Raw genomic sequence first — 15,953 nt, forward strand, 5'->3', positions numbered from 1 at the left:
TTTAGTCTCAATTAGAATTTCAGCTGGTGACAGCTTTGACTCTTGGCTCTGATCTTCCAAATGTGGCAGTTGTTCTTCCAGACCGAGCGCCAGCCTGGGAGCCACGGGGTTTCTCTTTGGCTGCCCTTTTCTGAGCCACCGTTGTTGCCCACGGAGTTGTTCCAGGTCCTTCAGCCACTGCTCTGTGCTCCGGTGCTCGCAGGGTGCGCAGGGCAAGGGTGGCTGCAGAAACAGGGGAGGAAGGAATATGCCAATACATCATTAGAGAATTGCCGTGTTTTCTTTCACCAGAACCCTTTTTTTTCTTTTTTTTTTTCTGTTACATGGAAACTTCAAGCTCGAACTTTTTGAAAAATTTTCCTTCAGAAGGCGTCTTGTGGAGAACTGAAGAAATGAGTAAGGCCAGGAACTTTCCAGAGCCTGGTTAGCTCCTAGTGATCTATACGTAGAAATGTTTGGCACTGCTGGTTGTCTGTCTTGCTGTTAATCATTCCTTTTTTCGATAAGGCTGCTCTTCACTTGTGTTTATTTCTTGCCTGCCTTATCTGCTCTTCCTTCATCTACCTTCTGCAACTGGCACAGCCAGCAGTGGGAGGCTGACCAGACGATGCTGCATAATTTTTTGATCTGGATTTGCACAAATTGATTATTTCTGTAAATAACTATGCAGTTCACTACCAAACCATATATACTTACGAAAAAAAAATATCTTTTGATGCTTTCTTAAACTCTTCTCCGTTAATCCCTCCCTGCAAACTTAAAACCAGAGGATGGACAAAAAAATTGAATTCCAGAGTATAATGTACCTGTGTTGCCTTTCTCGCTCAGAATGCAGGGTTGAAAGGGCCAGTGAGTTTTAACTCCTTGAGACATCTTTAGCTGGTTTTCAAGTAAGTTCAAACAAATTTATGAAGCCATATATGGGGAAGTTTACATTTCTGCCAAGTGTGTGTTGATAAAGAGGAGACTTTGATCCCCTGGGCTGTCAGTTGTGCCTCGTCTGTGCTAGGTCAGGACAAAAGTCTAAGTGTGTTTCCCTTAACAAATGGGTTATGCTACTTCTGAAGTATTGCATCTGTATAACAATCAGTAGTGAGCTGGCACGATTACATTTTGAGAGATTTATCTGGAGAAAATTCTCAGTGTAAAAACTGATTCATAGCATCCAGCCTTAGCCAGGTTGATACGAATCGTCAAACAGCCGATGATGAGAAATAACCTCTGTGCAGAGACTCTGTAGATATTTAGAAGTAAAAGCACACACGTGCATGTTTAGCCGAAAGGCCTATAAATAGAACACCTGGCACTACCTCGTCTGGGAGTTGTTTTTGCAGTGACTGCAGCTTATATGGATGAGTTTTTATAATATGTATTTAAGTGGATTATTTGAGGAAAAGGAGTCACTGCATGAAGAGTTAGTGCCACTGCCAAAATGCAGCAATTGTAAGGCAAAGAAGCTTCCTGAATACTTGTGCTTTTATGCTGGCCTGACCTGGGGCTTGGGAAGTTAAGGATGCTTGAAACCAAAACCTATTAGAAAAACAAGGTGAGCTTCTGCGTATAACAGCCGTCGTGTCACTTAGTGGCTCTGGGCAAAGACTGGTGAAGGGCACAGGGCTTTACGCTTCCCATCAAAGTGCTTTCTGCTGCTAAACTCCGAGGCAGCAAACAAACCGCCAAACCAGTTTAACATTAGATGTAACCTATAATGCAAGCAGGGGATGCCAGAGTCTGTTTTGTTCTATTTAACACGTTTTTGTCTGCACTCGGGGCAGGCGCGTGTGGCTCGGGCTGAGCCGTTCCCGGCCAGGTCAGCTCCGTGGATGTGGGAGTTAGGGCAGTGTCAGCAACGAACAGCATGCCTTAATTTCCTTGTGGGCAGTGCTACGTTTGATCAGAAATCCAAACCGTGTCGTTCATTTGCTCATTGCACTGTAGGCATGAGACAGAGGATGGAAAGCTCAGCTGCAAGGGGGGGCATGCAGAAAGCCACTGCTTTTGGTGTCAGGACCGACTGCAAAGGCTGGGCAGGGTGAGAGAGCTGCTGTGGCCACCGTTAGCCACGGGGTTGTGCCTGCTGCAGAGGGAGAAGTCCAGCGGTGGGCACGGCGGGGACCGGGCGCTCTGCGGGCTGCAGGATGAGCCCGGCTCTTACGGCGCGTTTCTTCTAAGTGCAGACCTGCCTCACCCCACGGCTGCTACCGCAAAAGTGCCTCGTAGTTTTCAGGAAGCCTGTGCAGAATAATTTTCCTTCTACTTTCCCCACTTCCTCTAAATGCTAGGCCAGACAAAGGTGCTGCAAAATTGCAAGCCGCAGTTTGGTCTCTCCAAGTTGAAGGGAGTGACTGGGTTCACAGTGGTTGAGAGGACATGGGAATCGGGCCCTGACTTTTGTTTCTCTGTGGGCCCCCTGTGCAGGCCTTTATTTTAATCTTATTTTTGTTCCTCTCATGTTCTTTCCTCCCTCCCCTCTCTCCTCCCTGCATTCACTGTTGAAAAATAGTGCAGAAAAACACCGCTTGAAGTAGCTTGGAGGCAAGATAGTGAAAATATGCCAGGGTGAGGGAGGAAAAAAAGGCCACGTAGCCCCAGTTACTCACTGCAGTGGGCCTGATGCTGTCGGTGGGCACTGGTGCTTTGCAGGGGAAGGGCAAGGCCGTGGCTTGTTGGGCTACAGCAGCACCAGAGGACAGCATCTGATGTACGTCTCGGTCCCACGGGGAAGACAGGGCCTTTATCTCCTGAGACAGAGGTGCAGCAAAAGCAAGCCAAAGCCCTTCTGCATTTTTAGAGCATGCGAGGAGATGTATGGATGTGTTTCAGCTCAGCCTGTTACAGGCCCATTTCAGCTCAGCATAAAGGTGTTGAAAAGGTTCCCAGGGGCTATAGCGAGCCCTCAAAGGAGTCCTGAATGAGTTCACAAGAGTCACAGACAAAAGGAAGAGGGCAGAGAGTGCAGACGGGGACGCGCCGGTATGAGATAGAGAACTGTGTTAGTTGTTTAAACCCCTCCTGATGGCAGTGCCGTGGTGGACACCTTATTCCACAAGCTCCTCATGCCTCCTGCCCTGAGGGGTCCCTGCGGGGGCCCACAGAGCAGTGGGTGGCAGTCCCCAGCCTGTCCCACCATGCAGCTCAATTGTGGTTAATTAAAAAGAGAGAGAGAGAGTATGCTATAAAACCCTTCTGCCCGTTTACATCTAAAGGCCACTCAAAAAAAAAAATAAATGCATTCACTCAGCTGATTGCATTAAAAAGGCTGAAGAACTCAAATGACTCCTCGGGGACTTGAACTTGTGGTTGAGGGAAGTAAAAAGTCCCAAATGTGATGTTAAGGAAATCTTAAGCTATACCCCCTACTGGCCCCATATTAATGTGTGTTGAGGCTTAAAGGCTCTGATAGTCTTCCACGTTAATTTTCTTGTTGCAGAACTAAAAGCAAAGTAGTAAGAAAAAAAAATCCACCATGTAGCTACCTGTACTAGCACCGCAAGGTGCCATTATCTGCAGATAACGCACGGGCTGCCCTCAGCTGCTGCCCGAACCAGCTGGCAGCTTCTTGGGTTTGTGCTGAGAGCTGAAACATGGGAGTCTGGACATTTGGGGATTGAAAAGATGGGAAAAAGGAGGCAACTCCGTGATGATAGAGGAGGCAGTGGCAGGTAGGAGCTCACAGGAGGCTCCGCTGTCAAGGGCGAGCATCTCCGTTACTGGCTTGGTGGGGCCAGGACCACCCCCGGGACCATGCAATGGCTCCTGCCCCGGCACAGAGGGCAGCCCACGCGTGTCCCTCGGCTTCTGCAGTTTGTGCCAAAAGTGCTTCCAGCTGGAGAGAGCATGGCATGGAACATTTTGCTGTTTGCAATGGTCCTGGAGCAGCAGCAGGGCAGTGCCCCCAGCCTCCCCGTGCCGCGGTGCCCAGCTCACTGCTGGCTAACCGGAGCGGTGGGCACCTTGCTCCTGCGGGGCTGAGCGTGTTCCCTGAGGGGAATAATCTCTGCTGCCCGTCGGACATCCCGCACACACGATGCATGCGTGTGAGCGGGCATGTCAGTCTGTTGGTGGCCTCGACTCAGCTGTGTCTATTGGATTACACACTCCCCTCCACTCTCAGTGCGGGGAGGAACATATGCTTTTGCTTTTTGGCTCAGCTGCTCCCAAACATTCACATCAACAACAGAGAACACTGCAGCATTTTTTTCAGCTGATTGAGTCATCCAAGTATGCAGTTGTAGGGTCAGAGAATGAAAGATGTGTGATAGCTGAAACAAAGCATCTTTCAACCGGCGCGCTGCGCTGGCTGTAGGAAAGAAGCTCTGCGCCGACACGTCTGGCAGAAACCTCCCGTGCCAGCAGACTCCAGAGCTCATCCTGTCCTGGATGTGCAAACACAGCACCTGAGGCTGCGGTGTGTGCCTGATGCCCCAGGTAATGAAGCACGGGTGGTGTGATCTGGTGAGATCGCGCCCCTTGGCCAGCTGCTGGTAAAAAAAACCTGTAGGAGAGCCCTCTGTCCTTGTATAGCTTATTTCCTTGCTTATTGCAAGGTATCTCCACTAGGCAGGTCTTGAGTGGGGAAAACAATTCCTCTTTCAATAGCAAACCTGCTGATTGTTGTTTTATTTTAAGCTGTTTGTGTGCAGCGGTTCTGTTCCGTTTGTTGCTCTCTTCAGCAGGTCAGGCAGCAGACACAAAGCTGGGCTTGCGGAGACATTTCTCAACCAACCACGTGGGCCTGCAGAAGCCCTCTTGGTCCTGGTCAGGAGCTCAGTGACGCGCATGCCAGCCTCGCTTTTATAGTAAACAGAACTCCCAAGCACAAACTGACAATAAAATTCCAGCCAGACAACAAACTACAGTATTACTTTGGCAGGAACTTTTTCCATGTAGAAGGATGTTGGCACTGCCATGCGTTAACATGGACCATTAAGGTTGCATTAGCATAGGGTTACTGTAACAAACACAGCAGATTGTGTTATTATTTTGAGACTAAATCTGTACTTCTGTTCATTATCAGAACTGAAGCTTTGGTGTCCATGGTATTTTAGTAAGAAGGACATATTTATTTATTTATTATTTTTTAATACAAAGACTGATTTATAGAATACAATAGCAGTAATGGTTGCTCCTTGCAAGTGACGAGAACTTACTGGTGATGCTCCTTCCAGTAATGAAATAGTCTTCAACAAAACGAAATCATCCATCGCTTTGTGCAGCGCATGTATGGAGATAAATGTCTGTCGTAAGGTGCTCAGGGTACCTGGCGTGTTCTGCGGGTGTCCCCGATGCTCTCGGCGGGGTTGTCCTTTGCTGTGGCATCTCAGTGTCTTTGCTAAGCGCAGAGCTCAGCTCCCTGCTCTGGGCTGCGAGCACCGGGGCTGGTTTCAGAGCAGGCTTCAGTGCGCCCGGATCCCTTCGTTTTTAGAGAAGCGCTTCTGCTTAAATTTAAGCAGCACGTATCTAAGGACCGGTGGATTTCAGTCTGCGACAAGTGCTTTTCTAAATAAAGACCCTAATGAAATAAATTAGGAGCTTCTGTTTGTAGAAGCAAGTCAACAGGGCTCTGCCCGCGGCCCTCGGGAGGTGACAGTGCCAGTATCCATCTGCTTTGTCACCGCCCTGCCTGCCGCAGATAGCGCTGGCATCCGCCTGGGCCCGGTCCCCGGCCTCGCAGCATTGCTCCTGGATGAGTTCAACTTTTCCCCCCCCCCCTCTTCCTTTCTCCTCTTCCCACCTCCCTCCTCCCTCCCTCCCTGGTCCTTGACAGAGGCGCAAACACTCTTAAATGAGAGATAGTGGCTTCCATCCAATGGAGCCCCGGTTAATCACCGAACATCGTGGGAAAAGCACAAGATGAGGGCCGAGAAACAGCCCATTGTCTGGGCAAGATTAAAGCCCCAAAAGCCGTATTGTCTACTGAGGGGATAAATCTTCCTGCTGTCACTCAAGCACTGAATTAAATTCCCCTTCATTTCTAAAGGGGCTTATCTGTACTGAATAGGCTGTTGCGCCACAAGCGTAAGGGAACGTATTAAGTGAGCTCCTGTCTTGGGCACCTTCACAAATAGACGAAAAACAGGAGCAAAATCTGGACGGGGCGGGCGGGAGGGGGCCGAGCAAGAGAGCTTTGGATGGGGGGAAAGAGGAGGGATGGCAATTGTCGTCATTACAGGACGAGGTGGATGAAACGGCCACTTGGCTTGACTCTCCAGCGTCCCCACCGCTGAAACGCAGATTAGGCGGAGTGTCAGGCGCGAGTGTCGTTCAGCACAAGGATGGTTCAGGCAATGGCATGCCCCGGTGCTGTGCAGGGAGTCCCAGAAGGACAGAGTGATCCTCTCCAGGGGTCCCTGGTGGAGGAACCGGCCTCCAGCAATGCTTAGTGCAGCCCCAGAGACCCTCCGCCACCCAGGTTGCCTTGGGAGAGGAGGGATGGTGAGCGAAAGGGGCTGCGATGGACACGAGACAAATGTTTTGTGGGGGCTTCCTAACTCATTCGCTTGGCTGCTGGCACTGCCTTACCCTTAGCAGCCAGGGGGCTGGACTCCAGTGGGATCTAGGAAAAGGAACAATATTTTGAGCACGTGTAACATCTTGAGGAGCCCATGGGCAACACCACCACTGCTTCTTCTCTAAATGCTCCTCGTGGGCCTTGCAAGGCCCCAGCACTGTGAGGACACAGGACATGCGGTCACGTCTCATTTCACCCTGATCCTCTCTTCCTCCTCCTTTTTCTCCCCTTGCAGCATTCCTCACAAAATACCAGCAAGCTCTGGTGTTTCACCTGCAGATACCTCAGTGGGAGCAAATGTTGCCCCATTCAATGCTCCTGAAATGCAGCAAGCGGGGTGGATGCTTGGTTGGTGGACCAAAGGTTAGCTAATGAGCTTGATGTGTCAGAAAATAGGGCATTGCGTAGGGGTCTCTTGTTGTCTGTGGGGTCCTAGCAGCTGAAGGCTGGGTGCACCCCAGGTGGTGAGCTGTCGTTCTTCTCCAGTATGCTGGGAACCCAGAAAAAGTCAGAGAGTTTTAAACAGAAATCAAGTTTTCTTTATGTCAGCTGTTATTCCTTACTGCCAAATTTTAATGGTTGCACCAAAATATTTTTTAATATTTGCAAATTGAGGGTGAGCCATTATAACTCTGTGCAGGTGAAACTGAATTCTGGCTCTTTTTTGATAGGGATATATATATTTATATATATATATACTTTTGTCTGGTTGGTATTTGTTTTTATTAAACACTACTTTGCCTATTAGAGTGCTTGATGTTGTGCCTGTCTGCAATCTTTATTGGTAGCCTGCTCAGTTTATGTTTTGGCCAAATAAAATGCACATGAAGAAAGTTCTCCATTGCAGCTGAAGTTTGGATATTCACTGTTCTTGGGTCAAAACTGAGCATGCTACTGACTGCAAACACAGCCAAATCTCAAACGACAGCAACATGTATATGTTTCTATTCACCATGTAAAGCATTAACTATGCAAAACGTATTCAATATAGCTGGTCAGACTGTTCAGTCTAAGAAAACAGATGATTATACTTCACCTTCATGTTAGTATATTGGATTAGAAGCAGACTGTGTTTTGCATTTGGTACGATTTGGTAAGTGCTAAACAGGATTTTCTGCATCCTGAGTGGAGTTTCCTCTTGTTGATAGGGTTTAATGCTCCCTTGTACAAATCTCTTACTGTGCAAATACCTCCAATCTCTCCTTTTAGCAACCCAAACCATTGCTTAAACAAGTGGGTTTACACCTGCTTACCAGATTAATTTAATTAGCCAAAAATAGAGTGAAAGAACTGGCTTGAGAACAATAGTTTGCAAAGAACACTTTTTTCCATTTCTTGTTGAATCTGGTAATCTGGGGAAAGCTGGATTGAAATATTATTCCTCTTAGTTTCCTGCCTTCTTGTTTGTATATACTAATAGAGAAAATAAACTGATCAAGATAATGTTTGGATTTGAAAGAATAATAAAGAAAAAAAATATTGTTCTTCTTCTTTTTACCTTTGTACAAGAGATGATCTTGTCCTTTGCTATTTCAGGAAATACGCTTTATTTTCTGCCTAAAATTGATGTCTCAGTTCTAAAGTTTTGCTCATGAAAAACCTAGAGCTGATTTTTCACACAATGCTTGTGTTATTTCAAGAGGTCCGTGCTAATGCAAAAATGTTTGTGCTTAAATTGCTAGCGCAGCGATGCCTGTTGTGGTGTCAGTTTGTACCCATTGCTCAGTCCTGAATGTTGACTGATGCTGAAGGAGGGGAATGGCGAGTTGGGCACCAGCCCCGAGCCCCTGCCTGTGCGGTGCCACTTGGTGGCTGCTGCTTCAAGTGGTTGGAATTGGGCTTGACTGTGGTTTTTTGTTAGTTTGTTTTAAACCTCAGGTTGTTAATTATTTAAAACATGGATCTTGTCAAAAGAAACATATCAGTAGTGTTAGATACTTATTTCAATTTCACCCATCCTTTTAAGATTTTCCTTTACAAATCAGATCTCCCTTTTCAAATAGACAGCTTTTTGCAGCAAAAAAGGAGCTGTAGAGTAAATGTAAAATTGTCTTTTCACAGTGATAGTCCTTGATCTTTTAAAATTTTCTTTAAAAGACACCAGACAAATTCCTGTTTTAATAAATCCCCATTTTCTAATAAATACAGTTATTTAGAGGTGCACTGGATTGGACAATTGTAAAACTACTGAATTATATACATTAATTTGGTTAGAAATCAGCTGGTATTTTCCTCCTGAATTGAGATCACGGTCTGTTCCATTCATTTTTCTTCATATTCTGCAATCTTTTGGAAGAAGCACAAGATTTAAGTAAAGCACCTTCAGAGTCCTACATAATGCTACTTTTAAAGTAATTTGTATTTAAAAAAAAAAATAACAAGCAAACAAACTTGTTAGCCCATAGGATGCTTCTGCCCTGTGGCTTAATGGCACAGGTCTTTATACATCCAAATCCAGCAGCTTTCAATAACAAAGGATGAAATTCACAAAACAAATTGCTTCTCTCTTCATAAGTCACACACTCGTATGCCAGGGTAAAGATGTGTTGATAACATTAAAATAGTTTGGTCGCCGATGAATTGTAAATTCCCACCGAGCCTTGGGCCTCGCAAGTGAGCTGCTAACAGCATGATGCTGGACACAGAATGCATTCAGATTGTGGCATTCACTACTTCATTTTTTATAATATTTTTAGGGTAAGAGCTAAGGAACACCACTGAGAGATTTTGGTAGGCAGCCTTGAGTGGGAAAAAAAGAGCAAAATATGCAGAGGCGATTTAATGAACATCCACGGTTCTTTAAAGCTGCACTGTTATAAATGTGATCTCTGCTGCCTGTGACTTTTGGGGGCAGAGGGAACAAAGGAGGAATTTACATGAATTTCCTTCCCGACAAAAGGTAGCACACTCGCACTCTTTAAACAGAGCCGCTGTTCATCCAGAGAAAAAGCAGAGCAAGCAGGTAGTGCTTACAGAGGCTTCGCCCCGCACTGCTCCGTCGCAGCCCCTGCTTTGGGAGGAGCTCTCCCGAGGGCGAGACACGAGTTTGGTTTTTAGCACCCTGGGACTATTGCTGATGTGATTAATGGAGCAGGAGAGCGGCGCTCCCCGCGCTCGTCCCACCCAGCACCCGTGGGCGATGTCCTTCGGTGGGACGTGTCCGTACGGCTGTGCTAAGGTCTGTCCGTCCGTGTGCTCCCGTAGCACCACACGTGGCCCTGTTTTCCAGGGCGATGTGACAAAGAAGTGTGGCTAGCTCTCCCTCGAAGGGCAAACGGTGGAAGTGCTGTTGGGTGGAGCCGCCGCTGCACCGGGGCGGACTTGTGCCCAGGATGTTTGTTTGCAGGATTCCATACTGCATGCTCGAGGAACCATGCATTTTAAATAAATAAAAGAATAATGCTGTAGTTCTGCTCTTTAGTTTTTCCCAGTTACTGTTTTAATCAGATCTTTGAATTATCCAGCACAATTCGAACCCAACCAATCTACAAATGAAAAAAAAGGCAAAAAAAAAAAAAAAGCAGTAATAGATGGCTTGCTATGCCAGTTTTGGTGAATGCCACGCTAATTTCAGCACATTTGGAGGACGGCATTCAGCCCGCCCTCTGCAATTAGAGCCCCGAGGTCTGCGCTAGGATGCTGCCTTCAAACCGCGGGCAGGGAGGGGACCCTGCAGCGCCGAGTCCTTCCCGCAGGTCGGGACACTTTGGCAGGGCCCAAAAGGGTTAACAAACAAACTGCCTGAATTGCTTTGTTCACTGGAAATCTAATCAGATGTTAACCTACAGTCTATATCCAAGCAATCCTTTCCTTATGATAGTGATTAGTATTACACTCGGAATGAATAGACCAAGGAAAGATTCCTATGGTAACCTTCAAAATGCATTCCATCGGCAGGCTCTGCCTACTCACAATAATTACATTCTTAACTCGTCTAACAAACGGCATGCTAATTAGCTGCTTAACCAGCCTCAGCTCATTATTACCAAGGTTGGGCAGGCTTGAGTAAAGTGACCCAGAGAGAACAGGCCCACTTAAAAAAAATAATAGTAATAATAAGACATTTGCCAGGTTTGCCATCAGGACGGACCTCCTCCCAGCGACAGGACTCTCTGTGCGTGCGGACTGGCCTTTTGGCAAACCCGTGTCCCCTCGGTGAGCTGGTGGCACGTTTCGGCTTCCTCTGGCTGCACGGACCGTGCATGCTTGGGTTGGCATCTGCCAGGCTTTGGGGTTTGCCCCAAGAGCGTCTCCAGGGGTCATGCCTGGCTTGTGAGATGCCCTTGGAGCGAGCAGCCTGGCTCTGGAATGGGTTCCCTGTTCATGCCCCAAATGTGCCCGGCCCTCACTGCTTTGGCCAAGCTCTCCGTGTCTCCAGACTGATGTGATCTGGGTGAATCATGCAACCAACGCTGAGCACACGTGCTTGTGCTTGTAGGTTCCTTAATGTTTCACAGAAGGGTTGTCATTTTGCAGGGAGAGGCTTGAACCCGGCACCTTTTAGGGTTCAACAAAGCAAAGAGATCTCGATCAGGCCAGAGGCAAACCTCATCTAGATGCGTGATGCGGGCTAAGCCTGTGCTCGCGGGATTGTAAACGTGTTGGTTGGAAGGGATCTCTGGAGGTCATAGGCCTGAAAGTCAGCGTCTGACCAAGTGCATCCATAGCACTGACCTGGGGAGGAATCCTTTCCTCAGGGCAGGATGGGCTCCTCGGCTACCGAAACGCACGCACTGCTCTGTGTCCTTCCCGTCCGCCCTGGGAGAGCCTCTAGGAGCTACCCTGAACCTCACCTTGTCTTTCGCCAGCTGTGTTTGCTTTGTTTGTTCCCATTGTTTCCTCACAAAATGTTTAATTTCCTGCTGGTCCGCAGTGGTGATACGCTTTCAACACGAGGAGGAGGAGGAGAATAGCACTTTCATCTCTTCTTTGGGAGAGTTTGGTTTTGTTTTGAGTGTTTGTTGTTGTTGTTAATACCTGAGGTGGGGAAAATCCCAACTGTTCCCATTTGGGCAGCCTGTGCAGGGGCAGAGTTCCCAAATGTGAGTGTGCATCTGGGAGGCCCTTGCTTAAGCAAGCCCTCCAAATCCGGTTGTCTTTATTGCTTAGCTGGGTTAGCTGTAGAGTAGCTGATGTGGTTACTGAAAGGTCACAAAAGTGAGGGTTTTAAAAACTCTTTTTTACAGTTCTTCAGTGTCAACCCACAAAGTTAATCCTAATGCAAACAAAGAATAATAGGAGCTACATGCCGCTAAATGCAAACTTGTGATAGTGTAGAACGCTGCAAGGGTAAGACTTGGTCTAAATACAATCTGTCCAGTTTTCATGTCCTTGTACCAGCTGGAAATGCAAGCTCTTACAGCGATTTCAAATACCGATTCGGTTAGCATACATCAAAACACTACGTTAGTAAATTAAGCAGAATGTTTATTTCTGGGTTTCACACTTCCAACCCTTTTAACACCCTAATGCACTCTTGCATTTTGTTGCACTCCTAATTATTTTTTCTCCTCTTCACCTCCGTAGTTTATTTTTACGTTGTTGAAATCCAACCAGTTGAATAATGAAAGAAAGCTATGCGTGCTGCCTGACAGAATATTATTTCCTTCTTGTATATGCACACAGAGTAGAAAATCCCAATTTAAATAAAATAAAAGTAGTTGTCTTCACAGTTTCTGATACATTTTACTGTCACAAGATAGTCTTAAGTTGAATAAGAGGAAATTTTATGGTTGAGTATAGGATGGATTTCATAGTTCGTACAGTTTTAATTGTGTACTAAGTATGTGTTTCTCTTCCTGACAATAGTGACTTTCTTCATCTTTGCCTAACTGGGTTTGTCAGTAGAACAGAAATGCACATCCTACTACAGAACGCATCGTTGTCCCTCTCTCTCTTCCTCTTCATAAAACATTGGCAAACTTTCTCTACGCTGTTAAAGCCTATAAATGTTTTTTGTCCCCATGGGTATATGTGTTGATTTTTTTCAATTGCAGATTCATGACCTCCTTTGTAAAGATGAGTTTGGAAAAGGGCTGTGTGCAGCTCTCCAGACAGATGCTAAATCGTAGGATTTGTGGAGTTACAGGAAGTCAGACATCTTGTAATAACCCTGTAGGTGCTCAGAGTTTTCACTGTTCCCACGAGCCATGGCTCCTCTTGGACCGGAAAATATCAGTACCAGGATATTGCCAGACCATCAGCTAAAGGAGGATTGTAAGGGAGGAACGCATGTTTTGTATCAACTTACTTTTCTCCAGTGTAACACCTAATTATATGTACCGTGCTACATATATCTTTATGTTGGCTAGATGAGAAATGCTTACTAGTGATCATTTTCATAAATATCTGCTTGGATTTTGACTGGTTTTCATTGTCAATGCCTGTCCTGCTGGCTGGTCTTCCCTGCAGGTGGAGCAGTGTTTGAGAGTAGCACGCATCCGTGGTAACAGAGCCTAAATTTGTATTTGGATAGCAAAACAACAACAACAAAACAAACAAAAAACCACCACTAAGAATTTACATCTGAGTTCCTGTATGTTCGCCAATTGCAGAGGAGCACTGGTACCATGTGAACGATGCATCCAACCAAAAGGGAATAGCAGAGCTCATGTTTCAGCTCTTGCTCGGAAGCTGCTTATTGCTGCAAGTTGAGAGCTGGAGCAGTAAAGCGGTTCTGGGAAACGACACGTTCCTTGCAGGACAACTCGCACGTAGAATTATTGTTGTACGTAACTGACTGGGTCAGCTTTAACAGCTGCAGCTATGCACCATGGTACGAAAGGGAGAAAAACCTATTTTTATATGAAGCATCCTATTTTTACCTAGGTTCTGTGTTGAACGGTGAATATGGTTTTAACCACTCCAACTGGCTTGAGACATAACAAAAGGTTTCCACTTACTGAGGGTCCTTACTGGGCAGTTGTGGGGGCTTGGTAAAGGAATGCAGCTCGCTGGATTCCCATCTTTCCACTGGCACGTAACAAAGGCTCAAGTAACGTGGTCAGTGGAGAAAGGTATTTTTAAAATCATGCAGGGAAATACAAGCTATGTGCTGGTTGGTAAATTTGGGAGGGATGGTGCTTGTATTTTGTGCTGGTAACAAGTAGGGCAGATGAGTGCTTTCTGGAAGGCTGAGCAGGTTTGTACGGAAGTAATTCTGAGCATTGCATCCATTTTAAATCTGCAATGGACCTTCCCAAATGTATTTTGGTATGGCCTTGAAGAGGCCATTGACTACCACAGACTGACGGACTGATTCAGAAATGAGGTTTCATGCAAAACTTGCGCAGGCGAACCACCCGCCCGTATGGTTACCCTCCCTCCTAATAAAAATAATAATTATATGTATATATAAATAAAGGCACCGTCCCCACCTGAAAAAAAAACTATCAAAGAGAAATGTGCATCCACCCACAGAGCCACGAAGGCAGTAGCAGGGAGCATGCACTGGGAAAACAGGCATTACCTGGCTGAAAGAGAGGAGAGGAGGAAGTGCCTGGCTTGCCAAGGTAAGCAGGACACCCCACATCGAAGGAAGGTGACGTCCCTTCTCAGCTCTGTGTGGCACAGTGACAGGGCATGAAAGTCTCTCCTGACGAAGGATCCGTGTTCTGGCAGTGACCAGAAACATCATCATTTGTCCGAGTCCCACAGCCGGGAGGTGTGGGAATTGAGGCTGGGATGGTGTCCTTGGCTGACCAGTGGTTTCTCGTGTGATTTTTGTACCTAAGAAATTCCCCCTCCTGCTAACTCGGACAGTGATGTGTGTTAAGAACCAGCTGAAAGCTCTGCACCAAACCCTGCGAAGCCCCCATCTGCTGGGCAAAGCCTCTTCCCCTCTCCCAGACAAGCTGAAACTTCTGCGCTCTGCAGCGGGGTGGGGAAAGCGGAGTTACTAGCGAGGAGACAGCTTGTTCTCCAGAAGTAAAAACAAAGTGCTGGAAATCTGCTCTGCTGCCTGAAAACGGGTCAGGTTTCAGGGTGCTGGGCTGCGGGCAGCAGGGCCCCGCAGACGTGGGGTGCTCAGCCTCCGAACCCTGCCGGAGCTCGTGGCTCTGGAGGAGCACATTCACAAACCACCCCCGTTCGAGCAAGGCAGGGAAGGAACAAGGAATACGAAAACACAGCTTCTGAGATCTCTGTGAAAGATTCTTATTATCCTGCCCCAGATGGCACCAGCTGTACTCCTGGACCAATACTAAATGACTGTAGCTTGTGCCAAATATGTACTTGAGTGGGTTGTACATGCCCTTTACAAATAGAAGTTGAATGTTAATAGATACTGAATGAAACCCATTGCCAAACCAAACAGAGCCCCTGGATATATACAGGGCATGCAGGGAAATTATACATTTCAGCAACGCTTGCTGCAGAATGCGTGCAAAGGATTTCAAAGTGTTGGTGGATTTAATGTGGTCGTCGCTAATTCTCCGTATGCTAATGGCTGCGCGAAGATGCAGGAAGAAGAATGAGCGAAGGTTAAAAGACCACTGCACTGATATCATGTAAATTCGGGATAGGGTCAGCGTATGGTGTTGTAAACAACATCACATCTCGGAGTACATGGAGTTCTGATCCTTTCAGGTATTCGAGCCTTTGTCTGCTGATATAACGCTTGCCTGTCAGCCCCACGGTCAGAGGCCCAATCTTTTTTTCTTCAGTTGCTGAAAAGGTCCCAGCGCCACATCGGGGCAACACACTGGCTGCCTATTCTCCTTCCCTATGGAACGCAATCACTGGACAACTCTGCTATAATTCACTCCCTGGCCAGCCCTTTGAAAAGGTGGGCTGCCTCAGTGCTGTTAGCCCAGCAAGATAAATCATGTACTCGAAATTAACTTCCATTGAAAGGAAGGGGTGGAAGAAAAGCCGACTGGTCAGGCGGAGCATGCTAAAGAAAAGATGACTAGAGTTGATAAATGTCATTGCGGATAATTTGGGGGCTGTGATTAAGATCTTATCTAGGTAGGAAGTAAATAGAAAAGACTTAATAAAAGTCCTACCCAGGGATCCGTCCTTATGAAGTTGTGAAGTTTTAATTTTTTTTTAAGTGAATATTGAAGAGAGCACCAGAAAGGTCTTCATTAAAGGGAAAGTTGTTTTCAGGGTGCTGCCTAGAGAGATTTAAAAAGCGCCTGGGTGAAACAGCGCGTCTTCCCCCACTCCTTTTTCTTTTCCAGAGGAGAAAGAAAGCATCTTTGTCTAAAAATTCCTTTAAAAAGTTAAAGGATAAACAACTGAGGGAGAACTGATGAGGATTTCTGGGTAACGATCATCTGTTTTTTCTCTTTTCTTTTTCTTTCTTTAATGAATGGGCTTTGCTGCCATAAAATTCCCTACAAATAAAACGTAACCTTATCCCCAATATGTGTAAGGGAGAGAACGCAGAGGCCTGCTTGTCCATAAATTCACATGCTGTTCGCTCAGAAAGCATAAACTG

At 46.5% G+C, this 15,953-nt stretch overlaps 1 protein-coding gene across 5 annotated transcripts in view; it reads left to right on the forward strand.

Annotated features, from left to right (window-relative positions):
• Window positions 1-15,953, forward strand: part of PRDM16 (PR/SET domain 16) — a 314,214-nt gene that overhangs the window by 44,157 nt on the left and 254,104 nt on the right. The window lies entirely within an intron of this gene.

This window comes from Anser cygnoides, chromosome 23 (assembly GCF_040182565.1).
Source record: "Anser cygnoides isolate HZ-2024a breed goose chromosome 23, Taihu_goose_T2T_genome, whole genome shotgun sequence".
Taxonomy (NCBI): domain Eukaryota; kingdom Metazoa; phylum Chordata; class Aves; order Anseriformes; family Anatidae; genus Anser; species Anser cygnoides.